Source organism: Hyperolius riggenbachi, chromosome 8 (assembly GCF_040937935.1).
Source record: "Hyperolius riggenbachi isolate aHypRig1 chromosome 8, aHypRig1.pri, whole genome shotgun sequence".
Classification (NCBI taxonomy): domain Eukaryota; kingdom Metazoa; phylum Chordata; class Amphibia; order Anura; family Hyperoliidae; genus Hyperolius; species Hyperolius riggenbachi.
This window is the reverse complement of record NC_090653.1, coordinates 42,739,230-42,761,478: the sequence shown is the minus strand read 5'-3', so window position 1 is coordinate 42,761,478 and position 22,249 is coordinate 42,739,230. Positions and strand designations below refer to the sequence as shown.

Here is a 22,249-nt window from a genome sequence, read left to right as displayed (position 1 = left end):
GAAAAAGAAAAAAAAAAAAGTACTAATAACAAGAATGTAAAGCTACGGACACATGTGGGAGGTTTGTTAGTTTGCAGAGTATCAGCATACTGAGACACTACTCTGCTCTCAGAGCTCTGCTCGCAGTTGGCTGATGGTGTAATGGTTAAGGGCTCTGCCTCTGACACAGGAGACCAGGGTTCGAATCTCAGCTCTGCCTGTTCAGTAAGCCAGCACTAATTCAGTAGGAGACCTTTGGCAAGTCTCCCTTACACTGCTACTGCCAATAGAGGGCGCCCTAGTGGCTGCTGCTCTGCTCTGGCGCTTTGAGTCCGCAAGGAGAAAAGCGCAATATAAATGTTATTTGTCTTGTCTTGTCTCTCTGTCCTATGGAGAGGGGAGGGGGAGAAAAAGCAGGAAGGGAGCAGGAACTATAATAGCAGTCGGCAGATGTTCAGGGCCATTTCTAGCCCTTTGTCACTCCAGGCAAGAAGTCCTGTGCCTCCCCCCCCCCCCCCCCAACACACACACATACGCACACTAGAGAATATAAACCATGTGCCGTATTGGATGGATGCGTAATACAAGATACAAACCTCCCGTCCAATCCTGTCGCATTTTGTTGCACACTCCCTTCATGCACTACCCCAGCTTAGTGTGTAAATGCAGAGCATAGTGCAGCAGAAGCTGTGCTCCCACCTCTCCGCTGGAGTCCAGCCCTGTGCTTCCCCCTGTCCGCTCACCACTCGCCCTAGTGCCCAGCATCTCCTACCGCATGTAGCATGATTACACACAACATGAGGAGAGCCAGCAAAACAGGGAGCAGAAAACAATCAGGATGGTCACACAGTCACAGCACATGACTCCAGAGGGGAGGTTAGAGCACAGCTTCTGCTGCACTATACTCTGCTGGGGGAGCGCAGGAAAGGGACAAGGACAGGAGACGGCACAAGGAGATAGAAGGCAGCACAGGGGGACAGAAGGAGGCACAGAGAGACAGGAGGAGGCTGAAGGGGACAGAAGGAGGCACAAGGGGACAAAAGGCAGCACAGGGGGACAGAAGGAGGCACAAAGAGACAGAACGAGGCACAAGGGGACAGAAGAAGCCACATAGGGGCAGAAGGAGGGACAAAGAGGCAGAGGTGGCACAGGGCAAATAAAGGAGACACAATGGCACTGAAGTAGGCAGAAAGGGGGACAAAAGGAGGCACAAAGGGGGACAGAAGGAGGCACGGGGACAGAGGGGTGCACACTATCCGGACCTTGTGATGTCTGCTGTGTTGGAACCGGTGATGATGTTTCTGTTAAGGACACCAAACTTCCTGCTGCACGCACGCTGCAGAAGCAGGTGATAGAACACCTGCAGGAGGCGGGGCTTTATTTGGGGGCAGGGCTTAATCCAGAAGCATGGCGTCCCCCAGGACCAATGGCACTCCAGGCTTGGCGGATCTCTGCAGAGAAGGGAGCGGACATTGGGGACTCCTATACACACTAAACTGACATTCGAAATTCAACACTTTCTCTAGCATGTGTAATGAACTTACAGTGAAATTACTGCTTTAATTAAAAATAAGTTATTCTTTCATTTCAGCATTAAACATTGATTAATACGACAGGGGAGTAGCAAGATGACAGGTCACCTTAAAAAAACACACTGACAAAGAAAGATGAGGTTGCTGAAGGAGTGGCCAACCGATAGAGCAAGTGGATATCTAAAACTTATCTCCATTATGGGGGAACTAGTGTGATCTTGATGTGGTTGCTCTCATGCAAAGAACATTAGGGTCCCAGTTATGCTAAATAGAGCTGGGGAAGTCATAAAATACTGTATATAAAAACAAAAAGAGGCAAAAGATTGGCTTACCTCCACAAAACATCTAGCTAAAATCTTGGATGACACAAAAAACAGATGCGTTTCGTAGGTCATCCACCCACTTTCACAGGTCAATTACAAACAAGTGCCTGTTGACTCGATATGATGAGGCAGAGGCCACCAAAAATAATGCAATCCTACATCAGTGCCCATCTTAATTTGACCTACATCACAATGGACAAATTACTCATTCCTATCTGGGCAGTGACTGTAAATTTTAAAGTAAGAATATGTAATATGTAGAAGGTACAACACAGGGATGTTTCTAGACCCAAAGATCAGTGGCACGTGCCCCGGATCTATTCTGGGGTGCCCTGGATCTCCCCCAGGCAGAGTAGAGCCACCACAGAACCCAGTATGGCACCCCACAGTACTCATCATGTCCCACAGAGGCACCCCAGCATGGCACTGCACAGCACCCAGCATGCCCCATAGAGGAACCAACAGGGATATATGAGGGAGCAGGCTGGAGTTGTACTTTGTACTGGTTGAACTCGATGGACGTATGTCTTTTTTCAACCATAATAACTATGTAACTATGTAACCACAGCAATCGAGGGTATGCTGAGTGCTATGGTGCCTCTATATGGGCATATTGGGTGCTGTGATGCCATGCTGGGTGCTGTGGTGTCTTTATGGGGGCATGTAGGTAGCTGTTCTACTATGGAGTTGTGGTGTCTGAATGGGAGGCCCGTGGGAGCATGAGAGGGGGTCCACTAGAAGGTCAGGGAATGCTATAGCGGGACCAGCTCACACAACAGAAAGCCAGACCAGACCAGCACAGAAGCCAGGTAACGCTGCCTAGTGATGTTTAAGTGATACTGCCTATTTATGCGATATGCTGCATTTTTTTTGTAATGGAAAGGGGGTTTCATCCAACATTCTGCTGGACAGGCCTACTTAGACCTCTGTTAAGTTTATGTACATTTGGCTCCACCCATGACACCCATGACAACACCCACATTCTGGTTCATAGCCTCACCCATTTTTTGGCTGAAGTGCCCAAAAGTGCCCCGGCCCGGATCTCTTAGGATCCTAGCAACGCCCCTATACTGCTCTACGTGGTACAGATCATTTTTATTCATAAAAGCCAAGTTGACTTTAACCACTTCGTCCACAGGTCAGTAGATATACGTCCTCTGGGACTTCATCTAAGCCACAGGTCAGTAGATCTACTGACCTGTACAGAAGCAGTGCTGTGCAGGATTGGGCTTGCTCCTGTGCACATTTCTGGCACTATCTGATGCAGCACTAATTGGTGAATGGGAATATATGTTTCCTGAACTAATGAGATTGATTTTTACTATTAAAAATACTTTTATTTCCTCATTTCATAGTGAAAAATACACACTGTAGCATTATTCCAGAATCAAATATCTTCACCATAAATTGTAACCGGAACATAATCTAAGTTTTGTGATAAGCGGTAAGAAAAGCCAAACAAAAATTGTGTTTTTATCTACAGTAGCACTTTTTATTTTTAAACTGGAATGAGTAAAACTGAGAAATGAGGTGTTTTTTTCTATTTGTTTCTTTGTTTCCCCATTAAAATTCATAGAAAACAAAATTGTTTGAGGGGAAAAATGGCATACAATGAAAGCCTAGTTTGTCTTGGAAAAAAAACAATATATATACTTCATTTCTGTGTCGTAGGGATATAGTTATTTCTGATTAAATAAGGACGTAGCTAAACTGTCAAAACTGCTCTGGTCAATAAGTGGGAAAAAAGGTCTGGATGCGAAGTGGTTAAAGTGTTTATCCGAGGCGATATGTGACATGATGAGATAAGCATGTACTGTATATGTACAGTACAAAACGTATTAATAACCAGGCCGTTTTATTTTGCTGCCTGAAAGAGTTAATTTTTAGGCATGGAAGTGACAGCTTCTGTCTTGTCGGAAACATCACTGATAAGATTATTACAGCTATAAGCGTTTTCCTGGCAGAATACAACTTCTGAGGGCAAGGAGAGATAAAATACATGAACTTTTTTACCTTTTTCTAACTCTGGGACACTTAATAGGCTGCCACTAATTAGAGACAGTACATTCAACCTACTTTGTAAATGTTTAAATATAAATGAAAATCATGGGACACTTTAAAAAAAAGTCATTTTTAGGAGTAGGAGGCTAAATATAACTGTTTTTCTCATCAGTATTGTTTTTTCATGTCGGGTTCATTTAACAATAATTCTTGACCTTACAAAGACATTACTAAAAGTTCTGAGGTCTGCCCTCATGTGGGTTGAGAGCACTGAGGTACTTCTGGGCTGGAGTATTTGTTTGAAGCCTGGTGTCGCTTTTCTCAAGCGAAACTTCCTCGGGGCACAGGAGAAGAGAACAACCTCCGCTCACTGTTAATCAATAAAGAAGCAGCTTATTCTGTGTGATCTGTCATTGAAATTTATGTCCGTGTCCTCCAGGATTCCGCACCCTGGACATAAAGTCCATAAATAAATATCCTTCCAACAGCAGCTTATTTACTACTGATTTCCCTGTCATGCCACTTCTCCATGTTCAATCAGCAGAGACAATGGACCTTCTCAGAGATGGGATAGCCGGGATGGTTGGGTTGACCATGTGATGACTATCTCCATGTGCATGTGGTCATATGCCTGGATCTAACAATGTTCTTCCAGCCTAGAGAACATAAGAGGTCCTGCAGTCTGGCATGGTCTGCTTATAGATAGTGCGTGTCACGCTTGGAGGTGTAATCTCCACAGTCAGCATACAACACATAAGCTGACGTGAAGGAGGTACACACACTAGCACAAGGGATCAGGATATCCCCAGTTTAGTGGAGGAGAGGACTGACTCCAATAGGAGATTGTGGTGCACAGAGCCGGTGCAGATCCGAACAGCCACAAACAACACTTTCGTAATAACGTCTCAGCGCAAAGTAGCGCTGAGCGCATAAACCAGGACTGAGGAGATCAGGACAGGTAGACAGAATCAACGCTTGCTTAACTAGCCACTACTTAGTGACAGCAAGCGTCCACAATAAGACAGACTGGAATGAGGCAGCCAATGCGTTTGCAGCGATGGCGTACCTCACGAAGACAGGACAAGATAGTCAGGAAATAGCAGGATCAAGATAGATGAACGTAACACAGACAAATATACAATAAGTATGTTTTCCTAGCGTATTACAATTACAGCTATCAATGAAACTATTTGTAACGTCTGACTAACATATGTATATATCGGCAATGAACCGATATATGACATAAGCAGGAACACTGACTAGCACTGGAGCAATACAGGGAACAGGGCTCAGAAGGATTCGCTATCTCTTCGCAGAGATGAACGCAATCCACAAACGGTAACAGGACAGGATTCAGAAGGATTCGTTATCTCCTCGCAGAGATGAACGCAATCCACAAACAGGACCAGGAGCAGGATACTAGCTCAGCACGGGTGCTCACGATACGCGCAAACTACCAAAACGTGCTGGAAGGCAGACTAACTGAACACAGGAAATAAACAGTTTGTGTACGTATATATCAGCGACACTGATGTATCACGTAACACGAATACAAGGAAAATAACAAAATGCGCAAGTATGCGTATATATTGGCGATGAACCAATATATGACACAAGACAAGCAAGTAACAACTTCTAGAACAAGAGCAGAACTAGGAGGACTCGCTGACCCCTTCGCAGGAGTCAGCGCAGTCCACACGGACTAGGACCGAGGTGGGGCACGAGCAGAGTAACAGACAGAATCTGAGACTATGGTAGCCCATCAAGCATTGCAGGAAGCAGTTCTTTATACTGAGGTTATCCAATGGGAGCAGACATGCAGATTCCCACACAGGTGAATGATAATCAGTCACAAGCTGACAGCAGGAAAGGCAGACAAAGCTATGCAGCTTGCATGGAAAGAGATCAGAACTGCCTGAGCTGCAGCACTACTACTTCCAGCAATACCGGCTGCAGCAGCGATCATGACAGTACCCCCGCCCTTAAAAGCGGATTCCAGACGCTTTTCAAAACTGAAATTCCCAACAAAACAGTCTGACTGATAATTCATGATGACCGGGACAGACCGGCAAGACCAAATTCCAGAATCAGTCCCCACAAGACTGAACCCATCAGAACCAGAACCTACAGAACCATGCCCATCAGTACTACAAGCCCCAGTGTGACACCCATCAGAACCATGATTTCCAGAAGAAAGCCCTCCGAAACTCCCTGAGCGATACCCACCGCCTTCCAGGAACCGTTCAAAAACGCCAAAGCCTTTGCAATGCCCACCGGGACTGTCTTTACCAACACAAAACCCACTGTTGAACCAGTCCAAGGCACCAGGACAAGTTTTCTCAGAGACCTCCCAGAACACCTTGAAGCTCCAAAGAGATCCCCATAGGTCAGAACGCCCCTTAGGCTCACATGGAGAACCATCAAGAACCCCTATGGAACCTAGGGCAATTCCCGAGTCAGGGCCACAAGGACAAACATCAAGATCAGGGCTTTCAGGGACCAGAACCATCTCTGGGCATGCAGGCAGACTGGCAACATCAGAACATGTTCCCACTAAGGAAGCATCAGAGCACGCTAACACCTTAGACACACTTGGGCATTCTGGCACACAAAGAACATCTGGGCACACTGGCACAAGAGAAACCTCTGGGCATGTCAAGGAACTGTGAGCCTCAGGGTCAGCCAAGACAGGACCAAAACCAGGACTGGCCAAAAAAAATTCATCATGACTAGACTTCGCAACTACTGGACTCTCACTAAAAAATGCAGGATCAGACTTAAATGTCTCTGATTCCAGCAAGGTTATTAACAAATCATGTTCAAGGGCATTTACAAGACAGGACAAATCTTCTGATGTATGCACCGAACTAGACAGGGTTCCCATAACTTCTTCTGGACTAGACAGAGACTCATCAAATACACTGGATTGGAGCTCATGAAGGGCTGCAAAACAAGTCAGTAGTGCAGCAATCCCCACTGAACTAGGCAAAACTGAGTAACTCACTGGACAGAAAGGGGACTCTGGAACTTCTGCCACACCGGCCAGAGAACCAGAATTTTCCAGGATACAGGGCTGGGTTTCAGAAACACTCATTAACCCGGACTGAAATTCTGAAATTTCTATTATTTTTTCCAGCGAGTCAGAATTATCCATGTTACAGGGCAAGACTTTTGAAACATTCAGAGGACAGGGCTGGAGTTCCTCGGCTGTTACAACACTGGAGAGGGACTCAACAACATTGGTTAAATCAGACTGTGTACAGGGCAAGGTATCTAACACACTTGCTGACGAGGACAATATTTCAATGGCTTCTGCTTCGCTGGGCAGAAATTCATCAAGTTTTATTAGAGCAGACTGTAATTCCAAAACAGCTGCTAGACAAGTGAATATTACTGCAACACCAACTGAGGTAAGCAGTGCCTCAGACTCCTCTGCTAGAGGGTTTGAAGTATCCAAAGTACTGGGTGAAGCATAAGACTCTGCGACCACAGCTTCACTGGACAGGATCACTGAACAGTCCATATTGCAGGGCAAAACCATGGAAGCACCTGCTGGACAGCATAATGATTCTGTGACCTGAGTTTCATTGGAGAGATCTACTGCACAATTCATGGTACAGGGCAAATTTACTGGAACATTTTTTGAACACGGTAATAATTCTGCGATTTCGGATTCACATAGCAGATGCTCTGAGTTATTCACGAAACTAGAGTGAGGTGTAGAAACAGGAAGATCAAAACACAATGTTTGCGCATCTAAATCACCATTCAATTGTGAAATTGGAAAATTCAGATGCTGGGGTTCTGAGGTTTCTGGACAGGATTGCTGGGACTCGGAAACTGATGTAGTGCATCTATTGGCATCTGCTGGATCAGACAGGAGTTGAACTTTATTAACACAGGTAATTTCTGCAGAAGTGTTTGCAGAGACAGGCAAGATTTTTCTGGTGTCTGTTTCACTGAACAAAGACTCATGAGTACTGGCTAGGCTGGACTCAGAAGTCAGCAGGACCTCTGGATTCTCTGCTGAGAAATTTGTGCAGGGCAAAGTTAAGAAAGTATCAGTGGCTTCTGTTTTACTGGGAAGTAACACTGAGTTATCCATGGTACAGGGAGGAGTTACAGGAACATTCACAAGACATGGCAGGGACTCAGTAACTGGAGAAGTGGGACAGTCTCCAATTGACAGTGTGTCTTCCCTGGTATCAACTGATTGAATCGCATAAAAATCGTCCAAAATCATTTTCCACACATCGATCAATGGAGCCACAAAGTCATACCCACACACACCAGTTTTTATTAGGTTATAGGCAGACTTAATGCATGCATTCAATACTAATTCACTTTTTGCACTGTAAAATTGACAAAATGAACTTGAATCATTCTTCCATTCATTGACCAGAGCTTCCATCTCTCCTTTCTCAAATGGAGGATTCCAAGCATACTTAACAGGCAGATCACAGTTTGCAAATGTGGTTTTGGCAGAAACATACATTGGATTATTTAGCAGGCGATTGGCAGATTTCTTATTCCTAAGGATCTCCAATACCTGTAGCAAGTGTTGGACTGTAGTGTATGCAAATTTTTCTTGCTGCACGAATAGATTGATTTGTTCAATACTCTGTAATATATCCTCATAATCATACTCAGATAATTCTTTTAAACAAAAATCTTTATTTTCCCTAGCCAGTGATGAAAGTTCATTAGTAGTTTCGTAAGTCCATTTAACTCCCCTGAAAGACAATTGCATTTCATTATCCGTTAATGGCAGAATCTCATTGCAGGTCTGATGCGCAGTCGCTAAAGATAACGATTCTGCAGATTGGACACGTTTTTTAGAACGTTTGGTTTTGCCTTTGACCTTGCTGTTTTTGGTGATTTATTCAAAGCTGCAGGAAAATTATCAGTAACACTTTCTGCTTGCTGATCATTTTTGCAAGCAATTGAAGGAGCAGCTGATTGGCCTGCTGCCAGGAGTTCATTAAGAGGAAAAGGCAATGGATCTATGCGCAACCAATTGTGAATTACAAAAGCTATAAATTGCAAAGGACTTTGTCTAAACTGAGTGTGATCTAAGACATCGATTGCCCAATCAAAAAGTTTGCCCTTAAAAAGAGCACAAATGATCCAATCAGACCAGGTAGAAATTGCAGAAGCCCGAAAGTCGGGATTGGCCAGAACTTTAACCAATTCTGATATAAATTTGTCTGTAACTTCAGGACCAAGCTTTTCAAATTTTTTAAAGGAGCAGGACCCCTGACAAACAGTGTCATAATTTCTGGAAATCCCCCCCACAATAGGGATTGGTAATGGGGCTACCATAATGTCACGCTTGGAGGTGTAATCTCCACAGTCAGCATACAACACATAAGCTGACGTGAAGGAGGTACACACACCAGCACAAGGGATCAGGATATCCCCAGTTTAGTGGAGGAGAGGACTGACTCCAATAGGAGATTGTGGCGCACAGAGCCGGTGCAGATCCGAACAGCCACAAACAACACTTTCGTAATAACGTCTCAGCGCAAAGTAGCGCTGAGCGCATAAACCAGGACTGAGGAGATCAGGACAGGTAGACAGAATCAACGCTTGCTTAACTAGCCACTACTTAGTGACAGCAAGCGTCCACAATAAGACAGACTGGAATGAGGCAGCCAATGCGTTTGCAGCGATGGCGTACCTCACGAAGACAGGACAAGATAGTCAGGAAATAGCAGGATCAAGATAGATGAACGTAACACAGACAAATATACAATAAGTATGTTTTCCTAGCGTATTACAATTACAGCTATCAATGAAACTATTTGTAACGTCTGACTAACATATGTATATATCGGCAATGAACCGATATATGACATAAGCAGGAACACTGACTAGCACTGGAGCAATACAGGGAACAGGGCTCAGAAGGATTCGCTATCTCTTCGCAGAGATGAACGCAATCCACAAACGGTAACAGGACAGGATTCAGAAGGATTCGTTATCTCTTCGCAGAGATGAACGCAATCCACAAACAGGACCAGGAACAGGATAACTAGCTCAGCACGGGTGCTCACGATACGCGCAAACTACCAAAACGTGCTGGAAGGCTGACTAACTGAACACAGGAAATAAACAGTTCGTGTACGTATATATCAGCGACACTGATGTATCACGTAACACGAATACAAGGAAAATAACAAAATGCGCAAGTATGCGTATATATTGGCGATGAACCAATATATGACACAAGACAAGCAAGTAACAACTTCTAGAACAAGAGCAGAACTAGGAGGACTCGCTGACCCCTTCGCAGGAGTCAGCGCAGTCCACACGGACTAGGAACGAAGTGGGGCACGAGCAGAGTAACAGACAGAATCTGAGACTATGGTAGCCCATCAAGCATTGCAGGAAGCAGTTCTTTATACTGAGGTCATCCAATGGGAGCAGACATGCAGATTCCCACACAGGTGAATGATAATCAGTCACAAGCTGACAGCAGGAAAGGCAGACAAAGCTATGCAGCTTGCATGGAAAGAGATCAGAACTGCCTGAGCTGCAGCACTACTACTTCCAGCAATACCGGCTGCAGCAGCGATCATGACAGTGCGCCACTCAGGGATGAATTTCTGCATAGGCCACGCCCTAGGAAACTCCAGCCCAAGGTGGTGGCTGGCCTTGGAAGAGAAGGACTGCTACGCTTAAGGCTCGTACACACGTGTGACTGAAGCCAACGACAGGTCCGTCGGCATCTCCCGCCGGGCGGGTTTTCAGCAGACTGTACAGCGTGTGTACAGTCTGTCGGTGGACTGATTTCACATAATCATACTTTCACATCGTACTTATAAATTACAATGTAAAATCATAATGTGAAATTTCAAGAAAAATCATAATTAATTTTGTTTGAAAAACGTAATCAGGAAACCATAAGTTTTGCGTCATTTTGTGCCGACTTTGGTGGTTAATTCCAAAGCCCCCATACATTCTATTGTCACTAAAATTGCTAGATATGTTTAGGGGAATAGAGGGAATAAGTCAAAAAAAAATTTCCCAAAAAGACCTTGTAGTTTTTGAGAAAATCCAGGAAAAATGTTTTTTAAACCATTTTTCTGAATTTACAAACACATTTTTCCTTTGCATTTTTACCATCTCTTTGACTTATTCCCACTACTCCCCTTAAAGGGAGTCCGAGGTGGGCTCATAAAATTAAAAAAAAAAAAAAAAGTAGGCTACATGATCTGGCGGGCTGAGCAGATCAGGTAGCCGCAAAAAACGCTGCTCCCCGATGCTTCCGTGGGCCGCAATGGTCCACTTTCAATTTCGTGACCTCTGGGTCACGATGCTGGAAAGAGAGATTAATTCTCTCATTCACAGCGTGCAGGGAGGCAGGGAAGCAGCAAGGGGCGTGGCCAGGGAGAGAGCGATGCCCAATGGCAGCTCTGGAAACCCTGCAGGGCATTTTTAGCAAAGACTCCCTCTCCTCCCATTACCCCCTGCCATACAAAGCAGTTTGGTGACAATAGCATGTTTGAGGGTTTTGCTATTAACAGCTAAAGTTGGCACAAAATTCAGTGAAATTTACACCTGCATCAGAAGCAGAGCCCTTAACCATTTCACTATCCAGCCACCACATAGAAGTGCAAAACTTCTGTACACAGAATGTGGGATCAATGGGGGAGGGGGGCTGGGGGGAGGTAGACAAGAAAGATGAGATAGGAGGTCAAAAGTGCTTAGGTGACAATAGTACAGAGTCTTCACCTGGGTCATATTAGAGAAAAGTGGGAGTCGGTGCAGGGTCAGAGAATTTGAGCTCCTGCAGTCATCAACAAGAACATTTCCTTTAATACAAGTTAGTCTTTCCTGGGTTTGATTCTCGCTCTGGGCATCACTCAGGTCTGCAATTGCACAACCGGTAATTCGCTAACCTTTCCGCGACCTTTGTTGCGGTCTGATACGAATCATTAGATGAGAGATGAAAGGACTTATTGCTTGATACGGCAATGTTTACAATTCAGGAATGTGTACGCGGTGCGCTCAATGTCTTCTGGAAAGGTGGGCTAATAGGAGTTTTACAAAATTAAAACAATCCCCATTCAAAACAAATGATTCTGTAATTCTGACCATATGCACAAGGCCGGTCTGAGGCAGAGGCTAGAGAGGCTCCAGCCTCAGGGTGCAGTGTAGGAGGGGGCGCACAACTCACTCATTCCCCTATTGTGTGTGAAGCAGAGAGAAATGAGAAAAAGGGGATACGTGGCAGTGACTGCAAGCCAGATAACTAGAGATTAAGGTGTTGGGGGCCCTGGGGCGTCTCTTTGTCTAATAGCAATCAGTGTGTGATGGTTGGGGTGGGAGGGATGGAGGGGCGCACTTTGGTATCTCAGCCTTGGGTGCTGGAGGACCTTGTCCCAGCTCTGCATAAACATGCTATAGAGGAGAATGGTGGGACAGGATAAAGCTATTTCAGGTGTGTCTGCCAGATCACACATCAGATTCTACTGAGGATTCCTGTAATGTCCTGCCAGCATAGATCTAATCTACAGGCCAATCCTTTGTAAAATAGAAAGCGGTGCATTTATTGCTACCTGTAAAAATGTCTTCTGATTTATTCACTGCCGACACGCAGCAGTTGTGTGGGTAATCTTCAGGTCACCCAGGCAGGGCCTAAACTCACCCTGGCAACTGGCAGCGAAAGATCCAATCGATTACACCCCCCCCCCCCCCCCCCCCTTCCCCATTGATGCAACTGGCAGCACAATGCAACTGGCAGCAAAGGACCCTATCACTTACACCCTCCCATGATGCAACTGGCAGCACAATGCAAATGGCAGCAAAGAACCCAATCGCTTACACCCCCCCATGATGCAACTGGCAGCACAATGCAACTGGCAGAAAAGGACCCAATCGTTTACATCTCCGCCCCCAAACTGTCGTGGGAGGGATTAAAGAAAACGGCCGCTGCATAAGTTTAACCCTCCCTCACCCACCTGCTCAGCTGCATTAATTATCCGGATGAATTCCGAATGAAACCCATTCGGAATTCATCCGGAGCTCATCCCTGTTCAGCATTACGGTTGGGCATTAGGTAGAGGGTTTTTTTAGGCACTAGAAGGGGGGGAGTGCAAGAAAGAATGGAAGAGGAGTAATGGATAGTAAAATATCCGTAAACTAAATTACAGATTTTTTTTAAGTCTCTCAATACAATTGTTGATCTCATCAGTTCATTTTCACGTCATGTTTGCTTTAGAGCTTCATACAGTAAGATTGCTCAACTTACGTGCTTAGCATAAGTAAATACCAGGTGCAAACTTTCACTTTGGCAGTTTCTGCGTAACCACAACAGTAAATATCTCAGAATCTCATCATGTATGTTTTCTTTACACAACAGTCACGGATGAAGACGCCCCGAATTCCTGCAGGGTACCAAATCTATCGGTGTGGAAGGAAATCTGAATCCTTTAAAGTGGACCTGACCTCTTGCACAGGACAGAAGGAAAACATAGGCAAATCCACCCTGTATGTATTTAGAGAGTTTAGCCTGACTAATTCCCCCTCATCTGTGTCTAATCACAAGTGTAATTTGATCTCTTCAGCTGTGTTAGCTCTGGAATCTCTTCTGCCATGGCAGAACAGCTAATTGGTAAACACAGGCTGTTATCAAAATGTCCAAAACCTGTCATGTGCTGAAATAATTTCCACCTACTGGAAGTGACAGGAACATAGGAGAACAGCAGTTTATGGCTCATTTTACTCTGCAAGAAAAAGATTTATTGCAGGATATGTATCAGCTGTAACAAATAAATGTTTTTCTTTAAAGGTTATTCTGCTGTTGCTTAATTTTTAGAGCAGAGAGGACGTTCTGAGTTCAGGTGCACTTTAAATGGAAAACTACCTATGCGTTTACAAATTGATACAACCAAACATCACGGTGATCTACACTCTGTTTACAGGTCTGAAATCTCAATTCTCTTCTGGGGTACAGACTGCCTAGAAGCTTCCCATCTTCCTACCTGACTAAAGCGGAGTACGATTGCAGCAAAACTCGCAAAAGTCAATGAGGGATCGCAACGATTCTCCACGCTTTAATCCAAAATGGTGGCCGTTCAAAGACAAACGATTGATGTGGGTCGTTTGCCACAAAAACTCGTTTGCAAAAATTGCGCCATGGGTACAGGCCATGCGCATATATTAGTCAATATTGCAGCTCGATCAATCTTCCAATACTTTTATCGAATCGGAAGAGCAACATGGCCACCAGACCGATCTTTTGAGCCGAAACAAAACTAGTTAAATGGATCATTCAGGGGTGCAGGTAAAATCTCTGTCCCAAGGGCTCGATTGGGTTGCGTGATGGTAATGGCAATCAATATTGCAACGTTAGACGGTGTTCTGACCAGTGTCCTCCCGACTGTACAATGTCCTCCTCCTTGCCCACGCTCAGTATTTGGACGGCTCACCTCTTCGCCGGAACCACGTGACACGGGCACATGTATGACATCATATTAAGCCCCTAAGTACCGGCACTCTCGGTGATGTCAAACACCAAAGGAGGGCACTGGGTTGTGCGGGCGGAGGAGAGGTAAGACTTTACACTGAGCACAGGGTGGGCACCTTACACTTGGGGGGCGGCCCTCTCTGATCAGATTCCATCAGAGGGGGATCTATCTAATGGTCGAGTCCATACATCAAGCAAAGGCCATATTTATACTTCTTCTGCCCCCTAGGCCAAGTCCAGTGGCGTAGCTACAAACCTCTGGGCCCCGATGCGGAATCTGGATGTGGGCCCCCCGGCAACAACAGCCCCCCCTCCCCCGGCAACACCCGACGCACACACATATCCGAATCCCTATAGCCAGCTATAGGTCCCCCCAGTATAGGTAGCCAGACATAGGTAAGCCAGTATAGTTGCCCCCGGTATAGGTTAGCCAGGTAGGTGCCTCCAGCATAGGTAGCCAGTATAGTTGCGCCCAGTATAGGTGAGATAGGCAGGCGCCGCCGGTATAAGTTAGATAGATAGGTGCCCCCAGTACAGGTTAGCTAGGTGGGTGCCTCTAATATAGGTAGCCAGAATAGTTGCCCCCAGCATAGGTTAGATAGGTAGGTGCCCCCAGTATAGGTTAGTGAGGTAGGTGCCTCCAATATAGGTAGCCAGTATAGTTGCCACCTGTATAGGCTAGCTAGGTGCCCCCAATACAGGTTAGATAAGTAAGTGCCCCCAGTATAGGTTAGATAGGTAGGTGCCCCCCAGTATAGGTTAGATTAGGTAGCTGCCCCCCAGTATAGGTTAGATGAGGTAGGTGCCCCCCAGTATAGGTTAGATTAGGTAGCTGCCCCCCAGTATAGGTTAGATAGGTAGGTGCCCCCCAGTATAGGTTAGATTAGGTAGGTGCCCCCCATTACAGGTTAGATTAGGTAGGTGCCCCCCAGTATAGGTTAGATTAGGTAGCTGCCCCCCAGGATAGATTAGGTAGCTGCCCCCAGGATAGATTAGGTAGGTACCCCCCATTATAGGTTAGATTAGGTAGGTGCCCCCCAGTATATGTTAAATTAGGTAGCTGCCCCCCAGGATAGATTAGGTAGCTTCCCCCCAGGATAAGTTAGATTAGGTAGCTGCCCCCCAGGATAGATTAGGTAGCTGCCCCCCCCAGGATAGATTAGGTAGCTGCCCCCCAGGATAGATTAGGTAGCTGCCCCCCAGGGTAAATTAGGTAGCTGCCCCCCAGGATAGGTTAGAGTAGGTAGCTGCCCCCCCAGGATAGGTTAGAGTAGGTAGCTGCCCCCCAGGATAGGTTAGATTAGGTAGCTGCCCCCCCCCCCCAGATAGCTTAGGTAGGTAGCTGCTCCCCCAGGATAGGTTAGGTAGGTAGCTGCCCCCCCAGGATAGGTTAGGTAGGTAGCTGCCCCCCCCCCCCAGGATAGGTTAGGTAGGTAATTGCCCCCCAGGATAGGTTAGGTAGGTAGTTGCCCCCCCAGGATAGATTAGGTAGGTAGCTGCCCCCCAGGATAGGTTAGGTAGGTAGCTGCCCCCCAGGATAGGTTAGAGTAGGTAGCTGCCCCCCAGGATAGGTTAGGTAGCTGCCCCCCCAGGATAGGTTAGATTAGGTAGCTGCCCCCCCCCAGGATAGGTTAGGTAGGGCCGCATGACCCTCCAAACGGACATGGGCCCCCCGGGCCCCTCCCCCGCCTCCTCAGGAGCCGGAGCCAGTCGCCATGGCGACCGTTGCGACCGCGGGCCCTACGCCATTGGCCAAGTCCCTGCAGCATCACCGCTCCTATTCCATGTGCAACATCTATATACTGCAGCCCCTCTCTTCCATGCACAGCTCCCTTGGACATTAGCTTCCTCTTCATGTGTTGCTCCCAATTTTCTGCCTTCTCCTTCATATACATATCAAGCTCTTTTTCATGCCCAGGTGCCCCATTGAGCTGCAGCCGCCCAAGGCCCAGGCCTTTTGGCCTTTCCAGAAATCCAGCACTGACATCAAGTGATGTATGGCCAACTTAACCACTTGAGGACTGCGGTGTTAAACCCTAGTGACCAGGCCATTTTTACTTAATTGGGCCACTGCAGCTTTAAGGCAAAGCTGCAGGGCCGCACATCACAGCACACTAGTGATCCCCCCCCCCTTTTCCCCCCACCAAAAGAGCTTTCTGTTGGTGGGGTCTGATCGTTCCCTCTATGTTGTTGTTTTTTTTAATGTAAATATTTTTATTATTATTTTTTAAATAAAAAAACATATTTCTTTAAATGTTTTCCCTCCGTCCCCCAGTCAGCCAATCACTGGGATCGCTTCTGTGTCACCCAGGGGGACAGCGTCTCACACGGCTGTCCCCAGTACAGCACTGCTGCTGATCGCAGAGCTGTACTACCCTATTAGACGGCGGTTTCGCCGTTTAAGTCTCCTGAGTGGCAGGGTGGAGCTCCGCCCCCCAAGCAGGAGAAGCGCGCGCATCGTGCGCTTGATCTCCTGCTAGACTATAGACGGCCATTCATGCCAATCGGCGTGGAGCGGTCCTGGGGCTGCTGCACTGTTCACGTCAATTGGCGTGGAGAAGTCGGCAAGTAGTTGAAGGACCACAGGTTTAAGACTAGTCCCTCTCTTCATGGGGGATTCTCAGCATGGCCTTTATACTTTATAAAGACACTCCAAGAAAAAGGATTTATACAAGAAAAGGATTTATACAAAGATGCTGGCCAGCCTCTCTGCTCCCCCTTACACTTTTTTGGCAGATGGATGGAGCAACTGCCATTCACTAAGTGCTTTTAAAAATTAAGAAAAACCAGAGAATCCCCCATAGAGTCCAAAACCTGCCATGTGCTGAAAGAATTTCACCTACTGGAAGTGACAGGAACATAGGAGAAAAGTCGTTTATGGCTCATTTTACGCTGGAAGAAAATGATTTGTATGTGTTTACTTGTATTTTATATTTCCAGATTTCTGCAATCCTTTAACTTGTTTTCCACACCTGGACCAATCCATCTACTGCAGGCAAACTTGGCCACTCCCATATCACAGTCTCTGTTAGGAGTCATGAAGAATAACTTTTTACATGCACATGTTTTCTATGTTGACAAACAAGGGAGCAGAAACAGGTTTTGCCATTGATCTGTGTAGTATATAGGAAGGAACTAAAGGAAGTGCCTTTTTTTCTCAGCAATAACAGCAACATTTGTAACTACAATCAGGGCCGGGCCGAGGCAGGAGAGGCTCCAGCCTCAGGGCGCAGTGTAGGAGGGGGCGCACAATTCAGTCAGCTGTCATTCCTAATTGTGTTTTAAGCAGAAAGAAATAAGAAAAGGGGATACATAGCAGTGACTGCAAGCCAGATAACTAGATATTAAGGTGTTGGGGAGGTTGTGGGCCCTGTGGCACCTCTTAGTCTAATAGCAATCAGTGTGTGATGGCTGGGGTGGGAGGGATGGAGGGGCGCACTTTGGTGTCTCAGCCTTGGGTGCTGGAGGACCTTGTCCCGCCTCTGACTACAATAATAACATTTATAAAGCACTTTTCTCCCACAGGACTCAGAAGAGCTTGGCATGTCTCGGAATGAGTTATGTCACACAAGCAAGAGCTACATGTCTGAAAATGCTGGGCTGGACAGGTGGTCTTTCAATCTGGATTTATACATCCCCAAGGATGGAGCGGTCTTAATTGAGAGTGGTAAGGCCCTCCAAAGTGTAGGGGCAGCATGACAGAAGGTTGTGGTTCTGAAGCTTTTGAGGTGAACAGATTATTAGATCCTGTTGATCTGAAATTCGTTAAGGTATGATGCAGTTACAACCAATACTACATGTGACATGATTAGATAAATATGATTAGATACTGACCACCATTTCTACCACTCCATACACAGTTTCCGTTTACCTACTGTCCTATACCTTAGACTTTTAGACTGTAAGGCCTTTTGGGCAGAGCTCCCTTCCCCTTTTGTATCACAATGCTGTGTAATGGGTGTACATACATCCCACCCCTGTGTAATGCTGTGTAATGGGCGTACAAACCTCCCACCCCTGTGTAATGCTGTGTAATGGGTGTACATACATCCCACCCCTGTGTAATGCTGTGTAATGGGCGTACAAACCTCCCACCCCTGTGTAATGCTGTGTAATGGGTGTACATACATCCCACCCCTGTGTAATGCTGTGTAATGGGCGTACAAACCTCCCACCCCTGTGTAAAAATATGTAGTTAATTTGTTCACTGCATCAGCTGTTATCCACTCTTGTATTGTATTACCTGTTGTATTGTTTATTTTGTATTTTTATACCCTGTGTGCTGTTGTACAGCGCCACGGAAGATGCTGGCGCTATATAAATCAATAATAAATAGATAAACAGATGTATATGTACTACAGCAAGAGTTAAAAAGCTAGAGCTGAAGCCAAAAGAGTTTTTTTTATCTGAGTGAGGAAAGGCTTGTGATAAGGGATTAGTGCTGAAAAATTTTAAGGGTCTGTTTGTTTTTCAGTTCAGCAACGCAGATTTGTCACAGCTGCTGTTTAGAATTTAGTCTCAAAATGAAGTCCTTAAAATGAACATACAAATATATGACTCAGTTCTATTTTATATTTACCTTTAAAGCGGATCCGAGAGGAAAAACTAACTATAATAAGTAACTTGTTTATATATCTTATCTAAAGTTGAGATAGTTTACACAGCAAATCTAGCTGCAAACTGCTTCAACAGAATATTATTATTTCTTCCTATGATACAATGACAGCAGCCATGTTGTTTGTAAACATTACACACAGGCAAGCTGATCTGCATCTCCAGCACTCAGCCTGTGAAAACTTAATTCCCCCTCCTCCCTCCTCCCCTCTGTCTCTGAAATCTCTGGCTAGTAACACCTCCCCCTCCTCCTGCCCAGACTGAGCTCCCATAAGCCCTTGCTACTGTCTGAAAATGCCAAGGCACTCTGAAAAGCTGTGGGCGAGGCTTGTTTAGTTTATAGGGAATTAGAGTATTAAAACAAAAACAAAAAAGTATTTGGCTTGAGGAATGCCCTATAAACTATATGTAAGGAACACAATTATACAATGAGAAAAGGTTTATCTCGGATCCACTTTAAGCCCTGTTACACCCATCCACTTTTGATCAGCCAGTTATTGGCCAATTGTACAACCTCCATCTACAGTAGCCCCATCTACACGATACGATTCTTTGTACGATTCAATTACAATTCTATTTACGATCCGATTAAATCCGACATGTCCGATCATGATTCGATTCGATTCAATTCGATTTGCCATTGTTTTGCAAAGGCAAATCGAATTGAATCGAATCGAATCATGATCGGACATGTCGGATTTAATCGGATCGTAAATAGAATCGTAATTGAATCGTACAAAGAATCGTATCGTGTAGATGGGGCTGTATGAAAGGTAAACGATTTTAAGTACTATGATCAGATTGTGCGGGTAAGATCTTATACTACATGGAGATGATAAAATTGGCCAATCACTGAATGTGTGTTCGCATACAATTAATCATCTCACAAGTTTATTTTCACTTCAGCTTTACTTTAAAGGTTCCCAATATACAGTCTTAACTGTACCATCTTGGTCAGTTTTACTAAAATCCATGAAGTTGAAAGATGAACTATTTGAATACAATATAAACAGATGCTTTAGGTAGCTCCTCATACTACTCAGCTCAGATGTCATGTGACTAAATAAGATTGTACAGTCAAGAATGTATGATGTTACATATGGCCATTAAATTTGATTCTACCATTTTCTTTCAGGCTTTACTACATCCTGTTATATTTTAGTTTACCTCAAAGTGGACCTGAACTCTTGCACAGGACAGAAGGAAAACATAGAGAAATCCACCCTGTATGTATTTAGAGAGTTTAGCCGGTCAAATCCCCCCTCACCTGTGACTAATCACTACTGTAATTTGATCTCTTCAGCTGTGTCAGCCCAGGAATCTCCTCTGCCACAGCAGAGCAGCTAATTTGTAAACACAGGATGGTAACCCTATGTGTGCTTCCATGAAAGCAGGAAGAAGACACACTGCAGATTTATTGCAGGATTTGTAACAGCTGTAACTAATAAATGTTTTCCTTTAAAGGTTATTATGCTGTTGCTTCTCTTTTAGAGCGCAGAGGACGTTCTGAGTTCAGGTCCGCTTTACCAATCTGCTCAAAGTATTCTCAGTCTATTTGCTATTATACTAATGACAATAGATGTGGTAGGATTGGACAAGATTGTACAATCAACATTGTATGGTGTATGGCCATCTTTAGACTTCATCTCTCTAATTACAGGAAGAAAGCGTACATACATAAGAGCTAGCAATGCCAAAATGTATTTAGCAACTACAGGCGGTCAATTAGATAGTCATCGCTCTGCTTTGCATGCAGATTGAGGGTAGGAACACACTAGGCAGAAACGCTAGCATTGCGTAAAACTCTAGCGTTAACATGTATAATGTAAGGAAATGGGCCTCATGAAAAAAACGCATTTGTTGGTGTTCTGTAATGTGCGGTTTACAAAACGCTGAACCTGCTGCATGTTTTTCCAAAACACATCTAAAAACACACATAATGTATTTCAATGGTGATGCAGAGGTATAGCACTTTATTGCGTTTTTTTAATGCATTTTTGTATAAAAACCAAGTGTGATGATGTATTTCCGCTTCCTGTTGACTTCCTAATGATGTGCCAGCGAGGACATCGAAAATGTGTTTTTATACTGGCCACATTCCCAAATTTTTTTTGCATTAAACGCATATCAGAAACGCATACAAAACGCACAAAAACGCACTTGCGATTCATATGTGCAAAACGCAAACGCAGTAAAACGCAAGCAAAATACATGTGCAAAACGCAAACACACTAAAAACACACATCATTGTGACAAAGAAACGCACAAACGCTTATGCAGAAAAACGCAACCTTTCACACACCGCCTAGTGTGTACCCAATGTGATAGATAGTAAGCCAATTTTGATTGGTGAAGTTGCAAACTATGATTTGGAGTAAATTTTCATGCAAGCTTGTTATTAGGCTCTATGCCGTGATGGGACTGCAATGTGCAGGTTATACAATCAGCAGAAACAGTCCAGCAACAAAGCAAGGCTGAAGATTGTTTTTTAACCATTGGCTGCTAGGCTCTGCTTTTCCCCCCATCTTTGTAGGAGCGTTTCTCGCTTGCAGCCTGGCTCCCCTGCGGTCGCGCGGTCGCTGTAACTCACGGTATTGGCGCGCATCTCCTGTAGACGCTCGTCTTCCTCCGTCTCTCTCTCTCTGAGGCTGCGAGGGGGTTTCTGTGTTCTTATAATAAAGGATCAGCCACTTCCTGTGTTGGCTGCGCTCACAGCTACACAATAGGTGTGTGTATGTTTCTGTGTGTTTACACTGCAGCACTTGGAGTGTCCGAATGACATACACACAATGGCATCTGGCAATTAGTTTTTTACTTCAAAAAAAGCTGACCAAACTTTTTGGCAGGAACGTTGAAATATTTCTTTTAACCGAGACGGAATTTCCTACCAAAAACTTCAACTCACAACTAGAGATGTCGGTAGCAAAAGTAGTCAGGAGCACCAAAATAGGCCAGTAGTATGGTGTGCCTTGGTCCCACCCCAGTACCCAAGGGGTCACCACGATATCAACCTTCAAGGACCGGCACTGCACGAACAGATGTATGCCCAATTACTTTATTCCGTTTCCCGAACCATTCGCCGGCGAACCCCTCACCCTGTACTACTTCCGGGTCACTATGACCCGTAGTAGTACAGCTGCGCGGGGCCGGTGGTGCTCGTCCTTGATCTCGCGCCTGTTAACCGGGCACTTTCTGCGCATGTGCGTGACGTCATGAGTGATGTCGCGCTCATGCGCAGAGAGTGGCTGGCAACAGGCGCGCGATGAAAGACGCGCACCGCCGGCCCAGCGCAGCCGTACTACTCCGGGTCATAGCGACCCGGAAGT

At 45.3% G+C, this 22,249-nt stretch overlaps 1 protein-coding gene across 1 annotated transcript in view; it reads right to left on the bottom strand.

Annotated features, from left to right (window-relative positions):
* Positions 1 to 21,574, bottom strand: part of GPSM3 (G protein signaling modulator 3) — an 89,116-nt gene extending 67,542 nt beyond the window's left edge. Inside the window, exon 1 of the mRNA XM_068250318.1 lies at positions 21,514 to 21,574. The gene's annotated coding sequence lies outside the window, so the exon portion shown is untranslated. The remainder of the gene's footprint in view (positions 1 to 21,513) is intronic.
* Positions 21,575 to 22,249: the final 675 nt, after the last annotated feature.